At 49.9% G+C, this 24,276-nt stretch overlaps 1 protein-coding gene across 6 annotated transcripts in view; it reads left to right on the top strand.

Annotated features, from left to right (window-relative positions):
- The first annotated feature begins 2,219 nt into the window (after positions 1-2,219).
- Positions 2,220-24,276, top strand: part of CBFA2T3 (CBFA2/RUNX1 partner transcriptional co-repressor 3) — a 90,129-nt gene continuing 68,072 nt past the window's right edge. For 4 of the 6 annotated variants that reach the window (XR_005453048.1, XM_038754547.1, XM_038754546.1 and 1 more), the window contains exon 1: positions 2,220-2,365. The gene's annotated coding sequence lies outside the window, so the exon portion shown is untranslated. Of the gene's footprint in view, positions 2,366-19,750; positions 19,821-24,276 lie in introns of those variants that run through there. The other 2 variants (XM_038754549.1, XM_038754548.1) reach the window with 1 other exon arrangement.

Below are 24,276 nucleotides of genomic sequence, written 5' to 3'. Positions count from 1 at the left end.
CAGCGCTTAGAACATAGTAAGCGCTTAACAAATAGCCTGATCACCTTGTATCCCCCTCCAGCGCTTGGCACTTAGTAGGCGCTTAACAAATAGCCTGATCACCTTGTATCCCCCTCCAGCGCTTGGCACATAGTAAGCGCTTAACAAATAGCCTGATCACCTTGTATGCCCCTCCAGCGCTTGGCACATAGTAAGCGCTTAACACATACCAATCAATATCAATCGTATTTATTGAGCGCTTACTGTGTGCAGGGCACTGTGCTAAGCGCTTGGGAAGTCCAAGTTGGCAACATCTAGAGACGGTCCCTACCCAACAGTGGGCTCACGGTCTAGAAGCTCCATAAATACGACTGAATGAGTGAATGATCACCTTGTATCTCCCTCCAGCGCTTGGCACATAGTAAGCGCTTAACACATACCAATCAATCGTATTTATTGAGCGCTTACTGTGTGCAGGGCACTGGGAAGTCCAAGTTGGCCACATCTAGGGACGGTCCCTCCCCACCAGTGGGCTCCCAGTCTAGAAGTCTATAATAATCGCATTATATTCTTATTTTCCGGGACCAGCTGGGAGCCTAGGGAGGGAAGGAGGGGAGGGAGCGGGGGGAGCGCCCTGCCTCTGGTTCCCATCCCCCTCGTCACTCACAGACACACACACACACACACACACACACACACACTCATACCCCAGTAGGAGCCGTGCCCGGAGGCTGCCAGCCCCGGGAGCCCCCCGGCCGGGGGAGGAGGAGGATTATTGGGGTGGGGGCGTCCTGCAAGGTCCGCGTTGCTGCGAAGTTTCTGTTGGGGCTGGTGTCGGGGGGCGCGGCCGATGGCCCCGGAGGGAGGAGGAGCCGGAGGGGGGCACAGGACCGGGCGGCCGCGGGGCCAACCGGGCCCGGGCAAGGGGCACCGGCGAGGGCATCAGCGGCAGCCCTAGGACCGAGGCCCGCGCTGCAACCGTTGCACGCAGTGCAATCGCTGCAAGAGGTGCAGGCGATTCCGTCGGTGCCAGAGCTGCAAGAGGTGCAAGCACTGCAGGCGGTGCAGACGATCCACGCGGTGCAAGAGGGGCAAGCGCTGCAGACGGTGCAAGAGGGGCAAGCGCTGCAGACGGTGCAAGAGGGGCAAGCGCTGCAGGCGGTGCAAGAGGGGCAAGCGCTGCAGGCGGTGCAAGAGGGGCAAGCGCTGCAGGCGGTGCAAAAGGGGCAAGCGCTGCAGGCGGTGCAAGAGGGGCAAGCGCTGAGGACGGTGCACGGGGTGCAAGCGGTGCAGACGATTCAGGCGGTGCAAGGGGGCAAGCGCTGCGGACGGTGCACGGGGTGCAAACGCCGCGGACGGTGCAAGCGCTGCAAGAGGTGCAAGAGGTGCAAGCGCCGCTGGTGATCCAAGAGGGGCAAGCGCTGCAGACGGTGCAAGAGGGGCAAGCGCTGCGGACGGTGCACGGGGTGCAAGCGCCGCAAGAGGTGCAAGCGTTGCAAGAGGGGCAAGCGGTGCAGACGATTCAGGCGGTGCAGACGGTGCAAGAGGGGCAAGCGCTGCGGACGGTGCACGGGGTGCAAGAGCTGCGGACGGTGCACGGGGTGCAAGAGCTGCGGACGGTGCACGGGGTGCAAGAGCTGCAAGGGCAAGCGCTGCGGGCGGTGCCAACGATTCAGGCGCCGCTGACGGGGCAGAGGGGGGCGAGGGCGAGCGCGGCGGGCGGTGCCAACGATTCAGCGGACGGTGCACGGGGTGCAAGCGCCGCAGGCGGTGCCGGCGATTCGGCAGACGACGGTGCAAGCGCTGCAGAGCGGATCGGTGGTCGCCCGCCCCTCCCCTTGCACACACACACACACACACACAGAGACACACACACGCACACACACACACACACACCCGGGCGCGCGCCTGTGGCTGTAGTCGCCGCCTCCTGCTCGTCCTGCTCGCCCTGCGGCGGCGGCCCCTGGCATCCCCGGCGTCCCGGGGGTTGCAGAGGAGGAGGAGCCGCTCGATGGGCCCAGCGTCGGTGGGCGGGGTGCCCGGGGTGCCCGCGGGCCAGCGGCGGCGGCGGGCAGCGCCCCGCACCTTGGCCTGAGAGCCGCGGGCACGGCCGCCGGCAGGGGCCCCCCCCGCCCCCCGGACAGCGGGGGAGACGCCTCCGCCGGATTTACAAAGCGGGGTTTGCCCGGCCGGGGGCCCGGGGGCCCGGGGCGGCGCTGGGGGAGCCCCGGGACCCCTCCGGAGGGCCGCCCGGGGGAGGGAACCAGCCCCCGGGCACCACCCTGAAGAGGACGCCACCCCCAGTTGGCACCCCCCTGCTGAACCCCTTCTGGACTCCTCCGTGCTCCCGGGATTGGGAAATTACCTCCCCGCCGACCTCAGGACAGTAAGTCGTGCCCCCTTCAAAGCCCACCTCCTCCGGGAGGCCTTCCCACACTGAGCCCCCCTTTCCGTCTCCCCCTTTTAGACTGTGGTTCCACTGATGGGTAGGGACCGTCCCTCTATGTTGCCAACTTGGACTTCCCAAGCGCTTAGTCCAGTGCTCTGCACACAGTCAGCGCTCAATAAATACGATTGATTGATTCCAGACTGTGAGCCCGCTGTTGGGTAGGGACCGTCTCTATGTGTTGCCAACTTGGACTTCCCAAGCGCCTAGTCCAGTGCTCTGCACACAGTCAGCGCTCAATAAATACGATTGATTGATTCCAGACTGTGAGCCCGCTGTTGGGTAGGGACCGTCTCTATGTGTTGCCAACTTGGACTTCGCAAGCGCCTAGTACAGTGCTCTGCACACAGTAAGCGCTCAATAAATACGATTGATTGATTCCAGACTGTGAGCCCACTGTTGGGTAGGGACCGTCCCTCTATGTTGCCAACTTGGACTTCCCAAGCGCTTAGTCCAGTGCTCTGCACACAGTCAGCGCTCAATAAATACGATTGATTGATTCCAGACTGTGAGCCCGCTGCTGTTGGGTAGGGACCGTCTCTATGTGTTGCCAACTTGGACTTCCCAAGCGCCTAGTACAGTGCTCTGCACACAGTAAGCGCTCAATAAATACGATTGATTGATTCCAGACTGTGAGCCCGCTGTTGGGTAGGGACCGTCTCTCTGTGTTGCCAACTTGGACTTCCCAAGCGCCTAGTACAGTGCTCTGCACACAGTAAGCGCTCAAATAAATACGATTGATGGATTCTAGACTGTGACCCGACTGTTGGGTAGGGACCGTCCCTCTATGTTGCCAACTTGGACTTCCCAAGCGCTTAGTACAGTGCTCTGCACACAGTAAGCGCTCAATAAATACGATTGATTGATTCTAGGCTGTGAGCCCACTGTTGGGTAGGGACCGTCTCTCTATGTTGCCAACTTGGACTTCCCAAGCGCCTAGTCCAGTGCTCTGCACACAGTAAGCGCTCAAATAAATACGATTGATGGATTCTAGACTGCGAGCCCACTGTTGGGTAGGGACCGTCTCTATGTGTTGCCAACTTGTCAATCAATCAATCGTATTTATTGAGCGCTTACTGTGTGCAGAGCACTGGACTAAGCGCTTGGGAAGTACAAGTTGGCTCCCCCTTCTAGACCGTGAGCCCACCGTTGGGTCTCTATGTGTTGCCAACTTGTCCCCCCTCCTAGACTGTGAGCCCACTGTTGGGTCTCTATATGTTGCCAACTTGGACTTCCCAAGCGCTTAGTACAGTGCTCTGCACACAGTAAGTGCTCAATAAATACGGTGGAATGAATGAGCCCCCTCCTTCCTCTCCCCATCCCCATCCTCCCCGCCTTACCTCCTTCCCCTCCCCACGGCGCCTGTATATATGTATATATGTACGTGTTTATTTTATTTGTACATATTTATTCTATTTATTTCGTCTTGTTAACATGTTTTGTTTTGTGGTCAGTCTCCCCCTTCTAGACTGTGAGCCCGTTGTCGGGTAGGGACCGTCTCTATATGTTGCCAACTTGGACCCCCCAGGCGCTTAGTACGGTGCTCTGCACACAGTAAGCGAGCCCGCTGTTGGGCAGGGACCGTCTCTATATGTTGCCAACTTGGACTTCCCAAGCGCTTAGTACAGTGCTCTGCAAACATTAAGCGAGTCCGCTGTAGGGTAGGGACCGTCTCTATATGTTGCCAACTTGGACTTCCCAAGCGCTTAGTACAGTGCTCTGCAAACATTAAGCGAGTCCGCTGTAGGGTAGGGACCGTCTATATGTTGCCAACTTGCACTTCCCAACGCTTAGTACAGTGCCCTGCACACAGTAAGCGAGCCCGCTGTTGGGTAGGGACCGTCTCTATATGTTGCCAACTTGCACTTCCCAAGCGCTTAGTCCAGTGCTCTGCACACAGTAAGCGCTCAATAAATACGATTGAATGAATGAATGAAGTCACTTAACTTCCCTTCAAAGCCCTACTGAGAGGTCACCTCCTCCAGGAGGCCTTCCCAGACTGAGCTCCCCTTCCCCTCCCCCCCCATCCCCCCCGCCTTACCTCCTTCCCCTCTCCACAGCACCTGTATATATGTCTGTATGTTTGTACGTGTTTATTTATTTATTTTATTTGTACATATTTATTTTATTTTGTTAATATGTTTTGTCGCCTGTCTCCCCCCTTCTAGACTGTGACTGTGAGGTAGGGGACTGTCTCTATATGTTGCCAACTTGTACTTCCCAAGCGCCTAGTACAGTGCTGTGCACACAGTAAGCGCTCAATAAATACAATTGAATGAATGAATGAATGAATGCATGCCCCCCGGACCCTGGCTTCCCCCGGTCCTGCCCTGGACCCGCCCATGCCCCCCTCCCCACCCCCGGGTCGGTCCGAATTGGGGAACTCTAATGATTAATTAATGAATTAGAAAAGCAGCGTGGCTTTGGGGAAAGAAATCCGGCTGGACAGGCAGAGGTTGTGGGTTCTAATTCCGCATCCGTCGCTTTAGTGCTTAGAACAGTAGTCAGCGCTTAACAAATACCGTCGTTGTCATTGTTATATCTGGTGGGTGACTTTGGGCAAGGCACTTTTCTGTGCCTCAGTGACCTCATCTGTAAAATGGGGATGAAGACTGGGAGCCCCACAGGGGACAACCTGATTACCTTGTATCGACCCCAGCGCTTAGAATAGTGCTTGGCACATATTAAGCGCTGAACAAATGCCATCGTGTTTAGTATCATTATCAACTGGGTGACTTTGGGCAAGGCACTTCTCTGTGCCTCAGTGACCTCACCTGTAAAATGGGATGAAGACTGGGAGCCCCACGTGGGAAAACCTAATTACCTTGTATCTACCCCAGCGCTTAGAACAGCGCTTGGAACGTAGTAAGCGATTAACAAATACCACAATAATAATAATAGTAATGATGGCATTTGTTGAGCGCTTACTATAAGCAAAGCACATCATCATCAATTAGCCCAGGCGGGTCCACACTGAAGCCGAGAGGTTGGAGGGGATCGATTCTCTGCCCCCGTAGTGACCGGTCCTGAATCGCCCCCCGACCCAGAAGTAGCTTGTCATAGGGGCAAGAGCCCGGCCTGGGGCGTCAGGGGTCGTGGGTTCTAATCCCGGCCCTGCCCCTTGTCAGCTGTGTGACCGTGGGTGAGTCACTTCACTTCCCTGGTCCTCAGTGCCCTCATCTGGACAATGGGGGCGAAGGCTGCGAGCCCCACGTGGGACAACCTGATGACCTTGTATCTGCCCCAGCGCTCAGAACAGTGTTTGGCACATGTAAGCCCTTAACAAATACTAACAGTATTATTATCTGGCCACGAAGGACCCCCCCCCCCCCAGAAACGTCTGCCCTCTGCGTGGTCCTCAGAGTTGGCAGACTTTTTGTGGACTGTTGCAGGATGGTGATGCCTTCTGCCGTTTGGGGCCGGGGGATTACGGGGGAAGGGCAGGTGACTGGACAAGGCGGCCTGGCCCCTATCCGAGAGAGGCAGGGGTTGGTGCCCTTATAAATTTTAAGTGGCAGGGGCATCTTGGGTACATCCATTTGGCTTCCTAACAAAGAAAGGGCGAGGGGGTCGGCCTGGGCATATTGGGTGGTGGGGCTCGGTGGGAGATAAGGGCACTTTGGGCTTGGGATTCCTGAGGTTGGACTTGGCCCTCGGGGCCGGTGGTAGTTAGGGGTGAGAGGGGCGCAGGGGGTACGGTGGTAACCCGCTCTGCCCTCCATCCCTTTCCGTCACCAGAAGGCAGGGAGAAGTTGTGCCGTGATGGATGGGTTTTTGTCTGTGCCCCAATCTGGACAGGGATGTGGGCCGGGAAAGCAGCTTGGCTGCGGCTCCTGGGGCTTTGGAGCCGACTCCGTAGGTCGGGCAAGTGCCAGCTGCTGGCGCGGTCCTGGCACCATCCTGGAGCGGCCCTCCGTTGCTTCCATGTGGACAGGTCCAAAGCCCCAGAGCCGGGGGGCTCACGCCCCTCCAGCCCTTCCAGCCCATGGGCTTCTAGCTAAGAATGTGGGAACTTGGCAAAGGAAGTCTGGGCAGACTTGCGGGGACAGATGGTTGGAAACCCAAAGTCCCCAGACAGTTCTAAAAGAAGCAGAAGGTGCAGAGAGGCTGGTGGGATGCGCCGCTCTGGGGAACTCAGCTCTGAGCACACGCACACCCATGGTTTTCCCTCCCTGGTCACGGGAGCTCGCTGGGAGCTGGGATGCTTCCTGGAAGGAATGTGGTGCTAACTGTGGCAGCTGCGGGGGCGTTGGGGCCTAAGGGAAATGTACAAGCTAAAGACACCCCCCCCCCCCCCGCACACACATACACACACCCCCGTGGGACAAAGTGGGTCGTAAATATTCCGTGCTGAGAAAGGATTCAGTGGGGCCAAATTCTGGCCGCTTCAAATGGGAGAAGAGGAAGGGGGATTCGGAAGTGAGTTTGGGTTTTTTTTTTTGCCAGGAGGATGGGGATGACCTGACTTAAGGACAGTCCGAACCCCTTGGCTGGGATATCGATTCGCCCAAATATCCCAGGTTCGTGCAGCCCTCCCGCTCAGCACCCACACAGGGGTCACAGATGGGGCCGGATTCCCTGGCCATTCCAAAACCACAGGGAAAGTTGTTTAGAGTGAGGTCAGGAAGCCATTCTGTCCGTAGCGTGAAAGTCACAGGCTGCTCTCGGCTTTGAAGAGTGCGTTGCCATTCGAAGAAAGAAGGACTGGGGACTTGAGATTTAGAAAGTTTGATCTTCCTTGGAGCTTGGACTGCAAGCAGCCTAGAATATTCCTTCTATAATGGGCGAAGGGGCAGGGACGTCCTGCCCCTGCCTGAAAGCGGAATTGCTGGGCATTTGTTTCAAAAGGATGATGCAGGGCAGGGCCACGACGGATGTAAAAGCTTTGGAGCAGCTTTTCATGATGTATCGCTTACCCTCTTCCCATTTCTTCTTCATAGTGGAGATGGGAAGACTGTTCCGTTCAATAAAATATCAAAGGTGACTGGGAAGAGTTCCTGCAGAAGGCGGCTGTTCTTGGTTTGGGGTTTTTTTTTCTGAGCAGTCAGTCACTGAAACCACGTTTAGGGTACGGTTTGGGGGGGATGGACTCCTGAGGCTGGACCACTACATTTACATCCAGTGAGTTTAAAGAGGAAGAAAAGATGCTGTGCAGAGGAATAGAGAACAGTAGATGCAAGCAGCGTGCGCAAACCTGGGGAGAGAGTGTGAGATAGAGGCAGATGGGGAGGGAGAGAGAGAGAATATCATTTTGCTGGAGCAATCTGCCTCCCGAAGGAACCCTCCTGGATGTCTAGTGCGATGCCACGTAATGAAAGGGTATGAAAGTTACATGGAATCTCTGACCACTGTTATTGCTGCAAATCGATCAACTCTGCCACAGTAGAGCATCCCGTCAGGGGCTGCAAAACTTGAGCGGGTTCAGTCAGTGCTTTGGATGGGAGAGCCGCACAGGTGGGTGGGATGAGGAAAGCAGCCCAGGGCTGCCTACCTGCAGCACAACCTGGCGTGTTCTCAGTTGTCTAGAATATCCGCATAATTGGGTTACCACCTACAGAAAATCTCTTTCATTTGGCTTCACATATTTTCATTTCTTCCTGACTGGAAGAAATTCATTTTCCTTCCTACGCGAAGATCCGGAGAAGCTGCGAGCTTTGGCCACTAATCCTCCCCTCCCTCTCTTAGAAGGTATGGATTTAAACGCTTGTGACTTCTCGAGCCTTCAGCCCTTCTTTCAGAGCTGTTTTCCTTCCTCGGCAGGGAGAGTTTGAGGTTGGCTTGGAAGGAAGAAGAAGAAAGGAAGGCACCTTTTAAGATTTCTACAAAGCTGTACAACTGAGCATGAATTTTGTTCCCTTTGTTGAAACAGCCTTCTGAGACTGCTTCTCCTTGGTGGTCTTGTCAAAACCCACTGGCGATGCTGAAAAAATATGTCTGGCAGCACAGGCTGGTGAGAGAGACTCAACTTGAGAAGTCCAGAGTCCTGGGGTCCATCCTTGCCAGTGACTCACAGAGAGGAATCACTTAGTATCTCTGGGTCTCAGTTTCCCCAACTACAAAATGTGGATCATTCCTCCCCCTTCTTTATGTCCTCCTCCTTCGTTTCAAGAAATCTATCAGTTGTATTTTTTGAGCACTTACTGCATGCAGCGTACTCTACTAAGCGCTTGGGAGAGTACAATACAACAGAGTTGGTAGACACGGCCCCTGCCCACAAGAAGCTTACAGTCTAGTATAGAGAATATAGTATAATACCATGGTAATATAGTATAGTACAGTCTTCTCCTCCTGCCTCCCGCATCCGAATGCTCTGAAGAGAAATGAGATAAAGAATATATTAGCTGCAGGGTAAATATAAGTTGTTATCCTTATTCCATAATAATACATTGGAGGCTACTCCATATTAGTCCTGGTTAATGTTACATTGATCCTCAGCCTGGATCTAAATTTACCCTTTCCTGTTCGGAAACACCTGTTAATGATATGAGATTCACAAGGCACTGTAATTTCTCTCCCGTGATTGTTCTGGGAGTTAGGGTTCCATAGAACTGCCCTAACCAGGCCCCAGCCTTGCCCCACACTCTGTCCCGACTGCCCTTCCCAGCGCACAGAACAGTGCTTGGCACATAGTAAGCGCTTAACAAATACCATTGTTATTATTATTATTATTATTCCCACCACCCCCACCCCCCGTCGGCAGTCGGCCTCCTGCTTCCAGCCCAGCTGCTTCCTGAGTTTCCTGCATTTCCCCTAATCCCTTGTGAATGATTTTCCAAATAGTCCTCTCGCATTGTGAATAATTTTAAGTTCACGAAGAGCTGACAATCACCGAAAATCCCACAACCGCTTAATATTATTCACTCTTCTGATGATCAACCCTATTGTAGTTCAGGGAGCTCACAGTAAGTTCCCACTGAAGCGATGAGAGGAAGGACGGCCACCGATTTGAATCCAAATGATGTTAGGACTGGAATATGCAGTCGTGACTAGTCATTTGCCCACTTATCTAGCGGGACTCTAAAATGCTGGCTCTACTCTGTTGACCAGCCATGCATTAGAGCACCTTCCAATAGAGAGTAGCTTGGGAAGAAAAGGTAGGTCCTTTATTGCAAGTCGATTTATACCAGAACCTGGAGAATGGCTTCTTTCTTTCAGTTAGTTATGGTACTTATTAAGTGCCTGCTGTTCACTGGGCACTGTGTTAAGCTTGGAGGTGAATCCCAGAGGAGCAGTTCAGGCCCCCAAGGGGGCTCACAGTCTAGGTTGTGGGGGGGTAAAGGTAGAGAAAATCAATTCCAGACAAAATGAGCATTTAAAAATACAAGAATAAAAGATAAAAAGCAAAATAGATATAAGAGAACCTGGCTAGGAGGGAGCTGTGCTGTTGTCTCTCAGTCTTTGCTTCCAAACTGCCGCAGCTTTCCAGCATTCAGTGAGAGCAAAGATAATTTGCCCACACCCTACTTTCTGATCTGCTTCCTTCAATGCTTGTCGATGTGTGGTCAAAGCGCGTCCTGGGTTCTGTCGTGGCTCAGTGGAAAGAGCATGGGCTTTGGAGTCAGAGGTCATGGGTTCAAATCCCAGCTCCGCCAGTTGTCAGCTGTGTGACTTTGGGCAAGTCGCTTAACTTCTCTGTGCTTCAGTTACCTCATCTGGAAAATGGGGATTAAGACTGTGAGCCCCCCGTGGGACAACCTGATCACCTTGTAACCTCCCCAGTGCTTAGAACAGTTCTTTGCACACAGTAAGCACTTAATAAATGCCATCATTATTATTATTATTATTATTATTATTATTATTATTATTATTATTATATGGAACTGGACGTTGCCGCCAGGACAGAAGCTGCAGGGAAACTATCCATTCTAGGGTTTTCCAAGTGGGGTCTGTATCCCAGAAAGCTATTTAAAACCCACCTATCACACCAACAACCCTTTCCTGAGAGTTCCAGTGGAACTTCAGGAAGAGCCAGGTGGTGATATGACTGATCTGTGGAGAACAGCAAGTAGGCGATAATAAGGAAGCCCACAGTGAGCTTACAGTCTAAAGATGTTTACAGTCTACACTCCCTTTTCATAGCCTTGTTAATCAGTGCTGAGCTTAAGAAAGGAACTATAAATTGGGCGGTTGAGTTACTCTTGGTCAGTTCTCAAAGACTGGTTTAAATTGAACCCAGATCTAGGTTTGAAATAGGCACTGCTGTCTTCCACACTCAGGTCAAACACTGATCAATTGTTCCTGACCAAATGTGCTTAATTAATGGAAAGGGAAATAATCTTTTCTGCTCCTATAATGATTTCTGACTAAAGATAATTATGATGGTATTTGTTAATCACTTACTCTGTGCCAAGCACTGTTCTAAGCACTGGAGATCAAAACGAAGAATCTAGACAGTAAGCTCCTTGTGGGAGGGGAACATGCCTACCAACTCTGTTATCCTGTACTCTCCCAAGCGCTTAGTACAATGCTCCTCACATAGCAAGTCCTCAATAAAATATTATTGATTGATTGATTTAGGATCTCAAACTATTTTATAAATCTTCATTTAAAGTCTGATCTGCCCGGGGAGCCCCTCTGACCCGAGCTACACTCCAAATGGAGAGCTTTGGGGAGGAGGGAGGAGACAAAAAAGAAAGAAGGCAAGGGTGTTCACAACCAGGGAACTTTTGCCATCACAAGAACTTCTTTCTTTACCCTCCTTAACCCTAACCCTACTCCACTCCTTGCTGCTTCTCCTTGAGAAGACCCCTAACACCAGGACCACATAGACTGCCAGCTTTCTCCCTCTCCCCCCACCATTTCTCTGTCTCTCTCTCCTTTCCTTCCTTAAGCTCTGTGGGATGAATCCTATCTTCCAGGGTGGGATAGTGCCCCAGGGAGGGGCACCGCACCATTGCTTGGCAGAGCGAGGAGATTCCCCGGCCGGGGGGCCAGAGGAATGGCTTCGTGTGTAATCTGCGAGGAGCCTTCCTTTGAAGCAGTCCTGGGAGAAAAGAATCTGTTTCCAGAACCTTGGCATTTGGAATGGAAACTTATTCCACTTAAAGTAATAAATAATTTGGTCATGACTCGTGCTTTTGGACTTGTAACTCTGGGAAATGCCTTGCCTGGAGGGGACCGTCTGAATCGTGCCCCGGAATAATATCAAAGCATTAATAGGGAAAGGCTTCTGGGACCTGCAGAGTGTTTCCTGTGGCATTAAAACAGAAGTGAGAGTTCTGCTTTTTCTAATCTATGGGACTTCCCAATGAGCCAGATTGTATCGGTAAAGAAATGCAAAGATGAAATTTTGCCACAACACCAAAGATGGCTTTTGTACACTGTCCCAAATTGCCCTCCCCACCCACCAGCGTGCCCACCACTCTAAGATTTTCACTCCCTCCCCGTTAAACCCCATGAGGTTATTTCATAATAATTATGATGTTTACTAAGTGCTTACTATATTCCAAGTGTTGGAGCAGATTCAAGATAATGAGATCAGCTAGCCTCCCTGCCCCAAACAGAGCTCACAGTCGAAGAGGGAGGGCGAGCAACTATCTTCTTTCCGTTGTATAGGTGAAGAAACGGAGGCACAGAGAAGTTAAGTGACTTGCCCAAGGTCACATGGCAGGCAAGCGGCAGAGCCAGGGTTAGAATCCAGGTCTCCTGACACCCAGGCCTGTGGTCTTCTCACTAGGCCATGCTGCTTCTCTGGGCAAGTAAACCTTGGGGAAAGGAGGACATAGGCCCTGACTTTCTCCTCCTCTCCTTCTTCCTCCTCCTCCTCCCAAGGGTCCCATGGTATCAGTACCTTCTTGCTCCCCGCTGCGCCACCGGTCCCCAAATCCATTCCTTTTCATCTTCCGCAATTGCTGTCATCTCCTCCCACTCCCCAAGGAGCATGCTGGGGAGACAAGTACGTTGACGAGTTAATTGCCTTTTTTTAATTTCCAGGCTGCTCTGTGTGTCAACTGTAGGTCACACTGTCAGTCAGTGAGCAAGGATGAACTAGGACCAACCACCCCGACTCCTTTTCAAGGCAATCGGTTTAGGAAGGGAGTCAGGAGAGATCAGCCTTAGTACAGATGAGGATGAAATTCACCATAACATCCAAGGTGGCTTTTCTCTATCATCTTCTAAATTGCCCTCCCCATTCACCAGCATTTCTTAGGCCCTAGATGATGCCCTAGCACACAGGAGGCATCTGAGGCACCGAGAAGTTAAGTGACTTGCCCGAGGTCACACAGCAGAGCCAGGGTTAGAATGGACCAAGTGAATCTGTTTCCATCCATTCAGTCCTGCTGGCCCGTGCGGTATGGACAGGGTACAAAACCAGCAGGACTTAGGGGATGGAACCAGTCATGTCGGGAATAGAAGGTCAGGTGAGGATGAGGATGGAACAATCCACTGCGTGCCATTGGCCCCTGAACTTGAATCCAATAAGGACCCATTCAAGAGAGGACTCTGGCGTTCAAGGCTGTGGGAGGCAAACATATTTCATTTCAAGTTCTTGGAGGATGAGTTTGATTCTGACATAATAATAATAATAATGACATTTATTAAGCACTTACTATGTGCAAAGCACTAAGTGCTGGGGAGGTTACAGGGTGATCAGGTCCCGCTGGGGGGCTCACAGTCTTAATCCCCATTTTACAGATGAGGTAACTGAGGCACAGAGAATAATAATAATAATAATGGCATTCATTAAGTGCTTACTATGTGCAAAGCACTGTTCTAAGCGCTGGGGAGGTTACAGGGTGGTCAGGTTGTCCCACGGGGGGCTCACAGTCAATCCTCATGTTACAGATGAGGAAAGTGAGGCACAGAGAAGTTAAGTGACTTACCCAAAGTCACACAGCTGACAATTGGCGGAGCCGAAATTTGAACCCATGACCTCTGACTCCAAAGCCCGTGCTCTTTGCATTGAGCCACGCTGCTTCTCAGACATGCAGAATGAATAACAATGAGGGGGAAAGCATAGTGTTAGGTGATGAACGCTGCTACTGAAAAGACCTAGCAAAGTTCTCTTGGGCTCTTGTCACTGTAGCTTAATAAATGCTGTTATTATTAGTAGTAGTAGTAATAATAATAATAGTGTTTATTAAGTACATACTATGTGCCAGGCACTGTAGTAAGCACTGGGATGGATACAAGCTAACAATAATAATAATGATGATGATGATGGCATTTGTTAAGTGCTTACTATGTGCCAAGCACTGTTCTAAAGACACCAGTCCCTGTCCCACAAGGGGCTCACAGTCTCAATCCCCATTTTACAGATGAGGTAACTGAGGCCCAGAGAAGAAAAGTGACTTGCCCAAGGTCACAAAGCAGACAAATTTTGGAGCCGGGATTAGAACCCAGGTCCTTCTGTCCACCAGGCCACACTGCTTAGTACAGTGCTCTGCACACAGTAAGCGCTCAATAAATACGATTGAATGAATGCTTCTCACACTGTTGCCCGGTTGGGTCTGCTTAGACCCAGGGAATCCACCAAAGGTAATCCATGTGGATCAACTTTAGATTGGTAGTGCCCCAGCTTTATGCTGGGTGAAACTGCCCCGCCGAAAACACGGCGTCTTTGGAACACGTCCGAGCACTGACAGTCCCACGGTGCTTTCTGTGAGAGCAAGAACACGGCCCGACTAAACACTGGCCCACAAGTAATTACATTCACCCTTGTAGCTTCAAATGGAATGCTCCCTCCTGGCCTGGACAGCTTGGATAAGCAGAAAAATCACAGAGTGTTAACACCGCAGCTCAGTTCTAAACGAGGCGGTTCAGGGGTCAGCAGAGTCTGCAGAAGATAGAGTGCTTTGAGAGCCTTGGTGTGGGCAGAGGCTGAGAAAGGTAGCTATGATTTAATTTCACTTCGTTGGTGGTTAATGATTGGGCAGACCAAACTGCCCTACATTTCTGTAACTGGCTGGTCCGGATTTTGACACAAGGGCTGCTGCATTGCATGTTTAAAGCAAGCCGTAACAGGACTCTGGCCATGAATGCACCCAGAAGAGCAAAAATCATAACACTGGAATGTTTTATTGCAAGGTGTTTATGAGCAGCAGGAAATAATGAGAATTAGCATTAGTGCTGCTGCTCAGATGCTCAGGACCATTATGTAAGAGGTGGTTTAAGTTTCACAGCACAAAACTGGCGTGGACTCGGAAAACACCACATCCTCCTTCTTCTGCATGATCTTGGGAGTCCTGTGCGTCTCTGTGATTCAGCCCCTGTCCTGTTACTGGAAACTATGAAGGCCGCATCAGGCATTTCTCTCCTAAAACAAGACTGGATCCCTTTTAGAGGCAAAAGGAAAAAGCTAATAATAATAATGGTGGTATTTGTTAAGTGCTTACTATGTGCCAGGCACTGTTCTAAGTGCTAGGGTAGATTGAAGATAGTCAGGTTGGACACAAGCTAATAATAATGATGATGATGGTGGCATTTGTTAAGCGCTCACTATGTGCCAACCACTGTTCTAAAGACACCAGTCCCTGTCCCACATAGGGCTCACAGTCTTAATCCCCATTTTATAGATGTGGAAACTGAGGCCCAGAGAAGTCAAGTGACTTGCCCAAGATCACACAGCAGACAAGTGGCAGAGCCAAGATTAGAATCCAGGTCCTTCTGAATCTAAGGCCCATGCTCTATCCACTAGGCCATGCTGCTTCTACTGCTAGAGCATCCTGCAGAATCTACACCAGAGTGGAAAGTTGAGCAGTTTTCCTTCTAATCTGATCACTATGCACAGCCAAAGTGTACAGTTCAGGTCAAAAAAGAAATAATAACCCGTCTTCTCCAACGTCCTAAATGATCTGGATAATTTCTCAGCTCGCCACTCAGCTTTGCCTTCACTCCCTTCTTTCTCTGCTTTTCTCTGTTTTCCTTCGGTCTATTCTCCATGTCTCCCTGACATGGTTTTCATTCAGACTCCAATGACTGGGAAATGGTGTTCAGGGTTCAATCCTGCCATGATCCCCTCCCGGCTACCCTGAAGGAGAAGAGATTGTAGGCCTTAATCTTAGGGACCCCTCCAAATGTGAGGACAGAAAGGCTGGAGAAAAGGCATTAGTGGGTACCAGGCTAGATTCTCCAGACTCCTCGAATCACGTTGCTCTGAGTGCTCTAAAGCTAAATCTGTTGTTCCCTGTTAGGGCTGCATTTTAACCAGCATACAGAGAACTGGAAATGGATAGACCAGTATAATAAATAACCGTGACCTGGCCTCAGGACTCACAAGAACTTAGATTCATATAGCACTACTGAAAAATTCAAGACATTTTCACATCTACTGACCCTTGCGATTCCCCTGTTTGGAAGAGCATTTAAATTCATTTCCGCAAGACTGCATAAAGGTAAAGGTGTTGGGACATCACATCCCCCTTACACTTTATTGTATGATAAATTTTGCCTTCCCCAATCCTATGTACTTCAAGTTACCCACTCTCCAAAACAGGGAAGAATTGTGTCATTGTCTCATAGCTCCTGCTTATCCCCACATCTGTGGAAGGGAGGAAGAAGTTGATATTACTATCCCAGTTTTAGAGTGGGGAAACCAAGGCACAGAGATGTTAAAGTGACTGCTGAAGGCCACCCAGTCGACTGGTACCCGGTTAGATCAGGTGGTAGGTCTTCTGAGCCACTGTCCAGTTCTCTTTCAGGTAGACCAGTGGTCCTCACATTCTTCAGTCTGAGGACCAGGGGATCCCAGGCTCTTTGCAGGGAGGGAAGGTGTTGTGAAGAAAACACTGTGTCAACCCCCAGCTATTTCTCTGAAAAAAACATTTTTAGAATCCCAATTCTCAAAAAGTAGCAAAGCGGGAAGACGGCGCTGCAGGGGAAAAAGTCGATCAGTCAAATCAGTGGTATTTACTGAGGGCTCAATGTGTGTTCAGAACGCTGTAGTAAGCACTTGGGAAAGGACACTAATCAATCAATCAATCAATGGTATTTATTGAGCACTTGCTTTGTGCAGAGCGCTTGGGAGGGTAGAGTATAACAGAATTAGCAAACACGTTCCCTTCCCACTGGGAGCATACCGTCTAGAGGGGGAGACAGACATTAATATGAAAAAATAAACAATTTATAATTTAAAGATATGTACATAAGTGCTGTGGAGTTGGGGGTGGGATGAATGTACAGTACAATAGAATTGGTAAGCATGACCCCTGCCTTCAAGGAACTTAGAGTCAAATAAGTATCCAGGAGCAACAGGGACAAGCTGCTTACTGTTATTAATATTATTGTTGTTCTATTTTTTAAGTGCTTACTATGTGTCAAGTACTGCGACACATCTGAGGAACTCTGTTAGACTCTGCGGCCTCCATCCCGGGGGAAGAGAGAGTGATCACTTTCGCTGTAGCTTGGGGAGTTACTGAATCTGGATTTCATTAGCAGGTTGCATGACCTTGCCTTCTGAATTTGAGATTAATGGTGGGTAGGGAAGCATCAAAACCATAGGGCTTCTGTAGCCCCCACGTTCTTCATTTGGGGATCAAGAATGGAAGCCTCCGGGGGAATTGCTTGAAGATCTTAGCCTGACAGAGGCCACATTGAGTTGTGGGGAGGTTAGTAGCCTAAGGAACAGGGGGCTGTTTGGCTGAGGCTGGGGTTTATTTTTTCAGTTCCTGAAGTTTTGTGTACTTTTACGGTATTTACAATCTGTCTGTGTTAAGGCCTTGGGCTGCTCAGAGCTTGAAAACTTGACAAAACCACTAAATGTCCCCATTGCCATTGTCATCCAATGGCTAGCGTCTAAAATTTTAATTCTCTTTAAAGTCCACTATCTAATTTCCTCTTGTCCCACCTTGATTTCTTTTATTAATGATAATACTAATAATAACAATAATATTCCTTAAGCACCAACTTATGCCAAAACTTTGTACTACGCGCTGAGGTAGGTGGATCACGAGAATCCGGTTGCATCCTCTAATCTCTGTTCCACATGGGTCTCACAGTCTAAATGGGAGGTAGAGCAGCTTTCTTATCCCCATTTTATAGTTGAGGAAACTGAGGTAGAGTGACTTTCCCAAGTTCACAGAGCAGGCTAGTGGCTGAGCTGGCCTCAGATCTCCTGTCACCCGGTCCCAAATTATTTTTGCTGGCCGCACTCTGGCCAAGTAGATACATACTTATATCCGTAACGCTCAAGAGCCTTTATTGAGGGTCTGTTTTGTGCAGAGCACCGTATTTTACCAGGTGCTAACATGGACTTCAGAAAAATGACAGGTGCACAGAACCCCATGCAACTGTACAGCTCACTGAGGCAGCCTTCAGGAGAGCAGGCTAAAAACAGCAACAGAAACATTCACAGCCCGTTACTGTTTGTGGTTTGGCTTTGATTCTTGTGCAGTATTACTTGAAAAACATTAAAACCCATTACAAAATAAGATGGATCGCGGGTGGGGGTGAGCATCAGGCCTGATTGATGGGGGAGAGATTTTCGGTGTGTTGATTTGCCGGCTATGCTTGACGTCACTTTCGTAACTTTGGCCATCATTCTGACTGGATCAAATGTTGGATCGACCACTCCCTTCAAGCTGGGGTTTATTTCATTAATGGTATTTATCTCCCTCTTCTAGACTGTGAGCCCATTGTTAGGTAGGGACCGCCTCTATATGTTGCCGATTTGTACTTCCCAAGCGCTTAGTACAGTGCTCTGCACATGGTAAGCGCTCAGTAAACGAGCGGCAGCATGGCTCAGTGGAAAGAGCACGGGCTTTGGAGTCAGAGGTCATGGGTTCAAATCCCCGCTCTGCCACGTGTCAGCTGTGTGACTTGGGCAAGTCGCTTCACTTCTCTGGGCCCCAGTTACCTCATCTGTAAAATGGGGATGAAGACTGTGAGCCCCCCGTGGGTCAACCTGATCACCTTGTAACCTCCCCAGCGCTTAGAACAGTGCTTTGCACATAGTAAGCGCTTAATAAATGCCATCATTATTTTTATTATTATTTAATAAATACTCTTGAATGAATGGAGGATTTATTATGTGCAGAGCACTGTACTGAGTTCTTGGGAGTGTACAGTGCAACAGAGTTGGTAGACTTTGTTCCTGACCCACAATGAGTTTACAGTCTACTGTACCTTCCACATACCTACTTAGGGGCAACTGGATTAATAATAATAATAATAATAATAATAATAATAATAACAATAATAATGATGGCATTTTGTTAAGCACTTACTACGGGCCAGGCACTATACTAAGCGCTGAGGTGGATATAAGCAAATCAAGTGGACGCAATCCCTGTCCCATGTGAGGCTCACAGTCTCAAACCCCATTTTGCCGATTAATTAACTGAGACATAGAGAAGTGAAGTGACTTGCCCAAGGTCACAGCAGACAAGAGGCAGAGCCGGGATTAGAACTCCCAGGCCTGTGTGCTATCCACTATACTGGGCTGCTTCTCTAGAAAGAGAATTTCCGCCTTTCCCCCCAGATTCCCACTTTTGTCACGTTTGGCCTGTCATTTCACGGTCTGTTTCCTATGGTTTCTTGTTCCCTGGGTAGAGAAATTGCTGGAAGGTTAAAGGAGAGAAGTAGAGCACCATGTTAGACACCACAGCTGTGAAAATAAGCCCACACCCACAAACGCAGAGCCTAAAATAAATCCAGGTAGCGCTAAAGGAAATCAGACAGTTTGACCTTTGAAAATCAGGGTGGTGAACTGAAATATGAAATGCAATTATTCGGTGGCTCCTTTCTAGGGTTTGTATGAAAACTTGAGTTTGTGGAAGATGGGTGGGTGGTTCCTGGCGGAGGCTTGCATTCACCCGCTGATATGGGGAGTGGGAGGAGGTGGGGTAAGTCGAAGGAGGAGGGGGAGAATGAGGAAATGTAAGCAGGGCTCAGGCTCATTTTGCAAACCAAATAGTGCGGCAGGAGCCTTGTGGCTTCTGAAAACTATTCACCAGGCTACCTTAATAGACTGTAACTGGGTGGCCTTATCGTCCACCAAAAATGGCAACCAAGAAACCATTTTCTTCACTGGATCCCAGCTGGAGGATGTTACTTTTCACCAAATTGCAGCTGAGAGGTCTTATCCAGCTCCCATTAAATCACAGCTGGCAGGCGTTGCCCATTCCAACTCTCTGCTGTAAGAACCCGGCCTCCCCCAGAGCAGCTGAGAGACATTAGTCATTTTCTCTCTGCAGCTGGGCGCCCTGAACCCTGCCCACATCAAAGGCGAGAGACCTGGTCCAGCCGCTCAAGACGGTACCTAGCCCGGGTTCTCTCCAGGCAGCTCCGACCAGTCCGAGCTCCAGCTGGGGAGACCGAGCCCCCCGGCCTGCCTCCAATCTGGGGGCCTGAATGGGTGCCGTCCCTGGGCTCATTCGCAGCTGGAGCTGGCCACCCCGAGCAGGAGGCCTGCCTGCTCCGCCTTGCCTTCCAGAGGGACTGCCCGTGTTTGGTGGAGGTGAGAGGGGCCGGAAAGATTGATTATTAAGGTTATTTAGTGAAACTTGCTGCTCCAGGGCCATTTGCAGCCAGCTACAGTGGCTCCAGTGGGCTCCAAATCGCCTCCCACTCCTCACGGTGCCAACCCATCATTAAGCCGATTTAAGAGTCAGGGCCAAAGTCGAGCAAATAGGGGGCTCCAGTTTCTTCTGACAGCCCGGAGAGGTTGGAGGGAAGCAGCCTCCAGGCTGGACCGGTGTCCTAGCTTTCATTTATATGTTTATATTCCATTTTTCTCCAAGTCTGAAAACAGTGTTGGTCTTAATTCTCAACATATGCTACAGAAACATAATCGCCTGCAGTTTCCTTTGACCTCGGTTGCAATGGGGGTGGCAGTAAACAGACAGAAACCATGACAATCTCCACCCCATGTTGGCTTCATGGTGTGGTGGGTTTTAAATTACTGATCGAGAGGAGCCGATATGGCCCGTCTGTCCTGGAGCCGTTGGAGTGGTGTCCTGGGAGGGGAGAAGAGGGGGATGTTCCTTTCCTGCTGCTCAGTTTTCTTGCCCAGTTGCTCTCTGTCCACCTGAATTGCTTCCTACATCAGGATTGATTTGTCGATACTTCCGCTGAACCAAGATTCTACAAAAATAGACCAACTTAAAAGACAAACAGTAAACACACTAATCCCACTCTTTCTTCACCTCCCCTCTCCCATCTCTCCAAAGAGTAGAGAGGACAGGGTGGTGAGGAGAGAGACCTCCCATTTTACAGGTGGAGAAACCAAAGCCTGGGTAGTGAAGCAACTGACCCTAAGGTGAGCCATCATGTTGGCTGGGAAGCCTAGGAGATAATCCACAAGTCCTCACCCCATCCAGGGCATAGCTGGAAGCCAGTACAACATATTCCAAAATCACAAGGTCAAAACTCCACACCATGGTGCCTCCCTCCAAGCCTCTGCAGACCATCTTTGCAGCCAGGATTTTTATCAAAGGAGTTTTTCAATCCCCTGGGAGAACCTTCAGGAAACTTGACCCTTGCGATTTGATGTGGTTAATGGTGAGAGCCTGGGTCGGTTTCAAATTTAAGTTTGCATGGCTATGAAATATTTTTTTGAACGGTATTTAAGTGCTTAAGTTGTGCCAGACACTGTACTGAGCATTGGGGTAGATACAAGTTAATCAGATTGGACACAGTCCGTGTGCTACGTGGGCTCACAGTCTTCATCCCCATTTTACAGATGAGGGAACTGAGGCACAGAAGAGTGAAGTGACTTGCCCAAGGTCAAACAGCAGACAAGTGGCGAAGCTGGGATCAGAACCTGGGTCCTTCTGATACCCAGGCCGTGCTCTATCCACAAGATCACATTGCTTCCCAAGAGTTGAGCACATGTGTCAGTCTGCTCTTTGGAGGGATGTTTCCAAACCCTGATTTTCAGACCATTGTTTCAGAACACAGATTGTTTCTTTTAAAGACAGGGAAAAACCAGGGACTTAACAATCTCTTCAATGGGAAATCCCCAGTGGCCAGGTGACTGCAAGTATACAAAGGGGGAAACACATGAGTGGAGCGAAGCTTCGAAGACTACCTAGAGTCCCAACCTCCCCTCAGAACCTTTCCAGACCCAAGGCATGTAAAAATGACGATCCTCCCCCTGCCCCCTTCCTGCCATCTACCAACCATCCTCTCACCCATTCCTTAGCATAAGATGACAGGTAGAGCACGCTTCATAATAACTCTCAATACATGTCTATTTCTTTATCCATCCTGCCTCTTCCATTTGTTTTACTGATCTCCACGGGTGCCTCTCCTCTGTGTTTTCTTGACTAACACAGATGGTAAGAAATGCAGCATGACCTAATGGCTAGACCACGAGCCTGGGAATCAGAAGGATCTGGGTTCTAATTCCGGCTCTGGCACTTATCTTCTGTGTGACCTTGGGCAAGTCACTTCATTTCTCTGTGCCTCAGTTACCTCATCTGTAAAGTGGTGATTGAGATTGTGACCCCCGTTTGAGCCAGGCAGTATGTCCATCTTTATTTGTATTCACCACAGTGCTTAGAATGGGGCTTAGCACATAGTAAGAACTTAACAAATACTGCAGTTATTATCATTATTATTACAGTAAGCATTAAGGAGGCAGGGATGGTGTCAGTTTAATATCTTGAGTACCTGTCCCAGAGGGATATGAATAGAAGAAAATTTTCATAATGAAAACCTCTCACCCCACCCTTAGCCCCACAGCATTTATGTACATAGCTGTTCGGTATAATTCTAAATTATTTATAATAGTAATAATGATGGCATTTATTAAGTGCTTACTATGTGCAAAGCACTGTTCTAAGCACTGGGGAGGTTACAGGGTGATCAGGTTGTCCCTCAGGGTGCTCACAGTCTTAATCCCCCTTTTACAGATGAGGTAACTGAGGCACAGAGAAGTTGTGACTTGCCCAAAGTCAAACAGCTGACAAGCGGTGGAGCTGGAATTTGAACCCATGACCTCTGACTCCAAAGCCCTCGCTCTTTCCACTGAGCCACGCTGCTTCTCCATTTATAATACTGTGTCTCCTCCCTCTAGTCTGTAAACTTGCTGTGGGCAGAGAACGTGTCTCCCAACTCCTTTATATTGAACACTCCAAGCCCTTAGTACGGTGCTCTGTACTCAGTAAGTGCTCAATAAATTTGATCGGATGCTGACGATGATGAGTGCAGCTGTGGAACTCCCCTGACCTCATCAGAATGCAGTAGTAATGGAGGAATCCCAGAGGTTGATGGCCCCCCCAGTTCCATAGATGGGAGCAGTTTGCTTACCCCCCAGTCCCATGGATGGGAGCGGTTTGCTCCCTTTCGAAAGTTTGAAGCCCAGAGGGCCCCACATCAGAATGGGGTATTGGAAAAATCCTTAATTTATCATACTGGTCCTTAAGGGCCAGGAGGAATGTGACCTGCCTTCTGGTACTGTGTTTTATGTTATCTGGGCTTGCCAACTCTAGAGACTAAACAGTCACATCCAATTTCCAGTTAGCCAGGTTTGTGGGTGTAAAGAGCTTTTGGCTTTTTTTTTCCCCATGGTATTGGTTAAATGCTTACTCTGTGCCAGGCCCTGTACTAATAAGCATTGGGATAGATAGATTTAATAATAATGATGGCATTTATTAAGCAGTTACTATGTGCAAATCACTGTTCTAAGCGCTGGGAAGGATACAGGGTGATCAGATTGTCCCACGTGGGGCTCACAGTCTTCATCCCCATTTTACAAATGAGGTAACTGAGGCCCAGTGAAGTGACTTGCTCAAGGTCACACAACAGACAAGTGTCAGAGCCGGGATCAGAACCCAGGTCCTTCTGTCTCCCAGGGCCGTGCTCAATCCACTAGACCACACTGCTTCTTCTCCCTTCCTCATGGAGGGCAAACCTGTCTGCTTTTCCAGTGCTTCCTTAACTCAGCGAGGCAGAAGATAGGAAGCCAAAGCCAGTCAACTTGACTTCTTTCTTGCGGGAGGAAGGTTGAACCGGCGAGGACAGTTTCTGAAAACCGTGCTGCCCAGGGTCTCCCCACTTGGCCCGGGTAACTGCCAGTTGGCTGGAGCTCCGAAGGCTTGGAGTTTCCCAGGGCGACCGGGGCCTGGACCAGCCAGCGGGCAAGTCAGAACACATGCAGGAAGCCTGGCGTTCGGCTGCCACAGAAACCCAGATCACATTGCCGCTCTGTTTATTTGTAGTTGGGGGCTGGGGGAGGGGAGTAGGGGGTTGGGAGGAGAGAGGTTTGAAGTCCAGCAAACATGAGACAGCTGGAAAATAGAAGAAGTGGCTATGTGCCTGGGTGGACTTCAGTGTTGCTAGATTATTAAACTCCAGCCTGCACACCTGTTCCTAAAAGGGATGACCTCATCCCTGGTGCTGTTTCCAGGGAACCATCGGTGGGGCTGCTGGCACCTGGGCATGTCTGGGGAGGGGGTGGGATTGGAAGACAGTCACAGATGGGAAGGGCATCCATCACCACCTGCAGCACCTCTGTTCCCCAGGGCCATGAGGAACCATAGTAAACCCATCAGAGCAAGAGCCCTTTCTCCATTAAAAGATGAGGGGTAGCGGATGGCATAGTGGGGGTGATGGGCTTTGTACAGATTTATTACTCTATTTATTTTACTTGTACATATTTACTATTCTATTTTGTTATTGATGTGCATCTAGCTCTGCTTCTATTTATTCTGATGACGACACCTGTCCACATGTTTTGCTTTGTTCATTCAATTGTATTTATTGAGCGCTTACTGTGTGCAGAGCACTGTACTAAGTGCTTGGGTAGTACAAGTTGGCAACATATAGAGATGGTCCCTACCCAGCAGCGGGCTCACAGTCTAGAGCTGTTGTCTGTCTCCCTCTTCTATGAGCCCGTTGTTGGGTAGGGACCGTCTCTATATGTTGCCAACTTGTACTTCACAAGCACTTAGTACAGTGCTCTGCACACA

The sequence above is a fragment of the Tachyglossus aculeatus genome, chromosome 11 (genome assembly GCF_015852505.1).
Source record: "Tachyglossus aculeatus isolate mTacAcu1 chromosome 11, mTacAcu1.pri, whole genome shotgun sequence".
In the NCBI taxonomy this organism is placed as follows: domain Eukaryota; kingdom Metazoa; phylum Chordata; class Mammalia; order Monotremata; family Tachyglossidae; genus Tachyglossus; species Tachyglossus aculeatus.
Note: the sequence above shows the minus strand (reverse complement) of the source record. Positions and strands in the feature narration are given on the sequence as shown.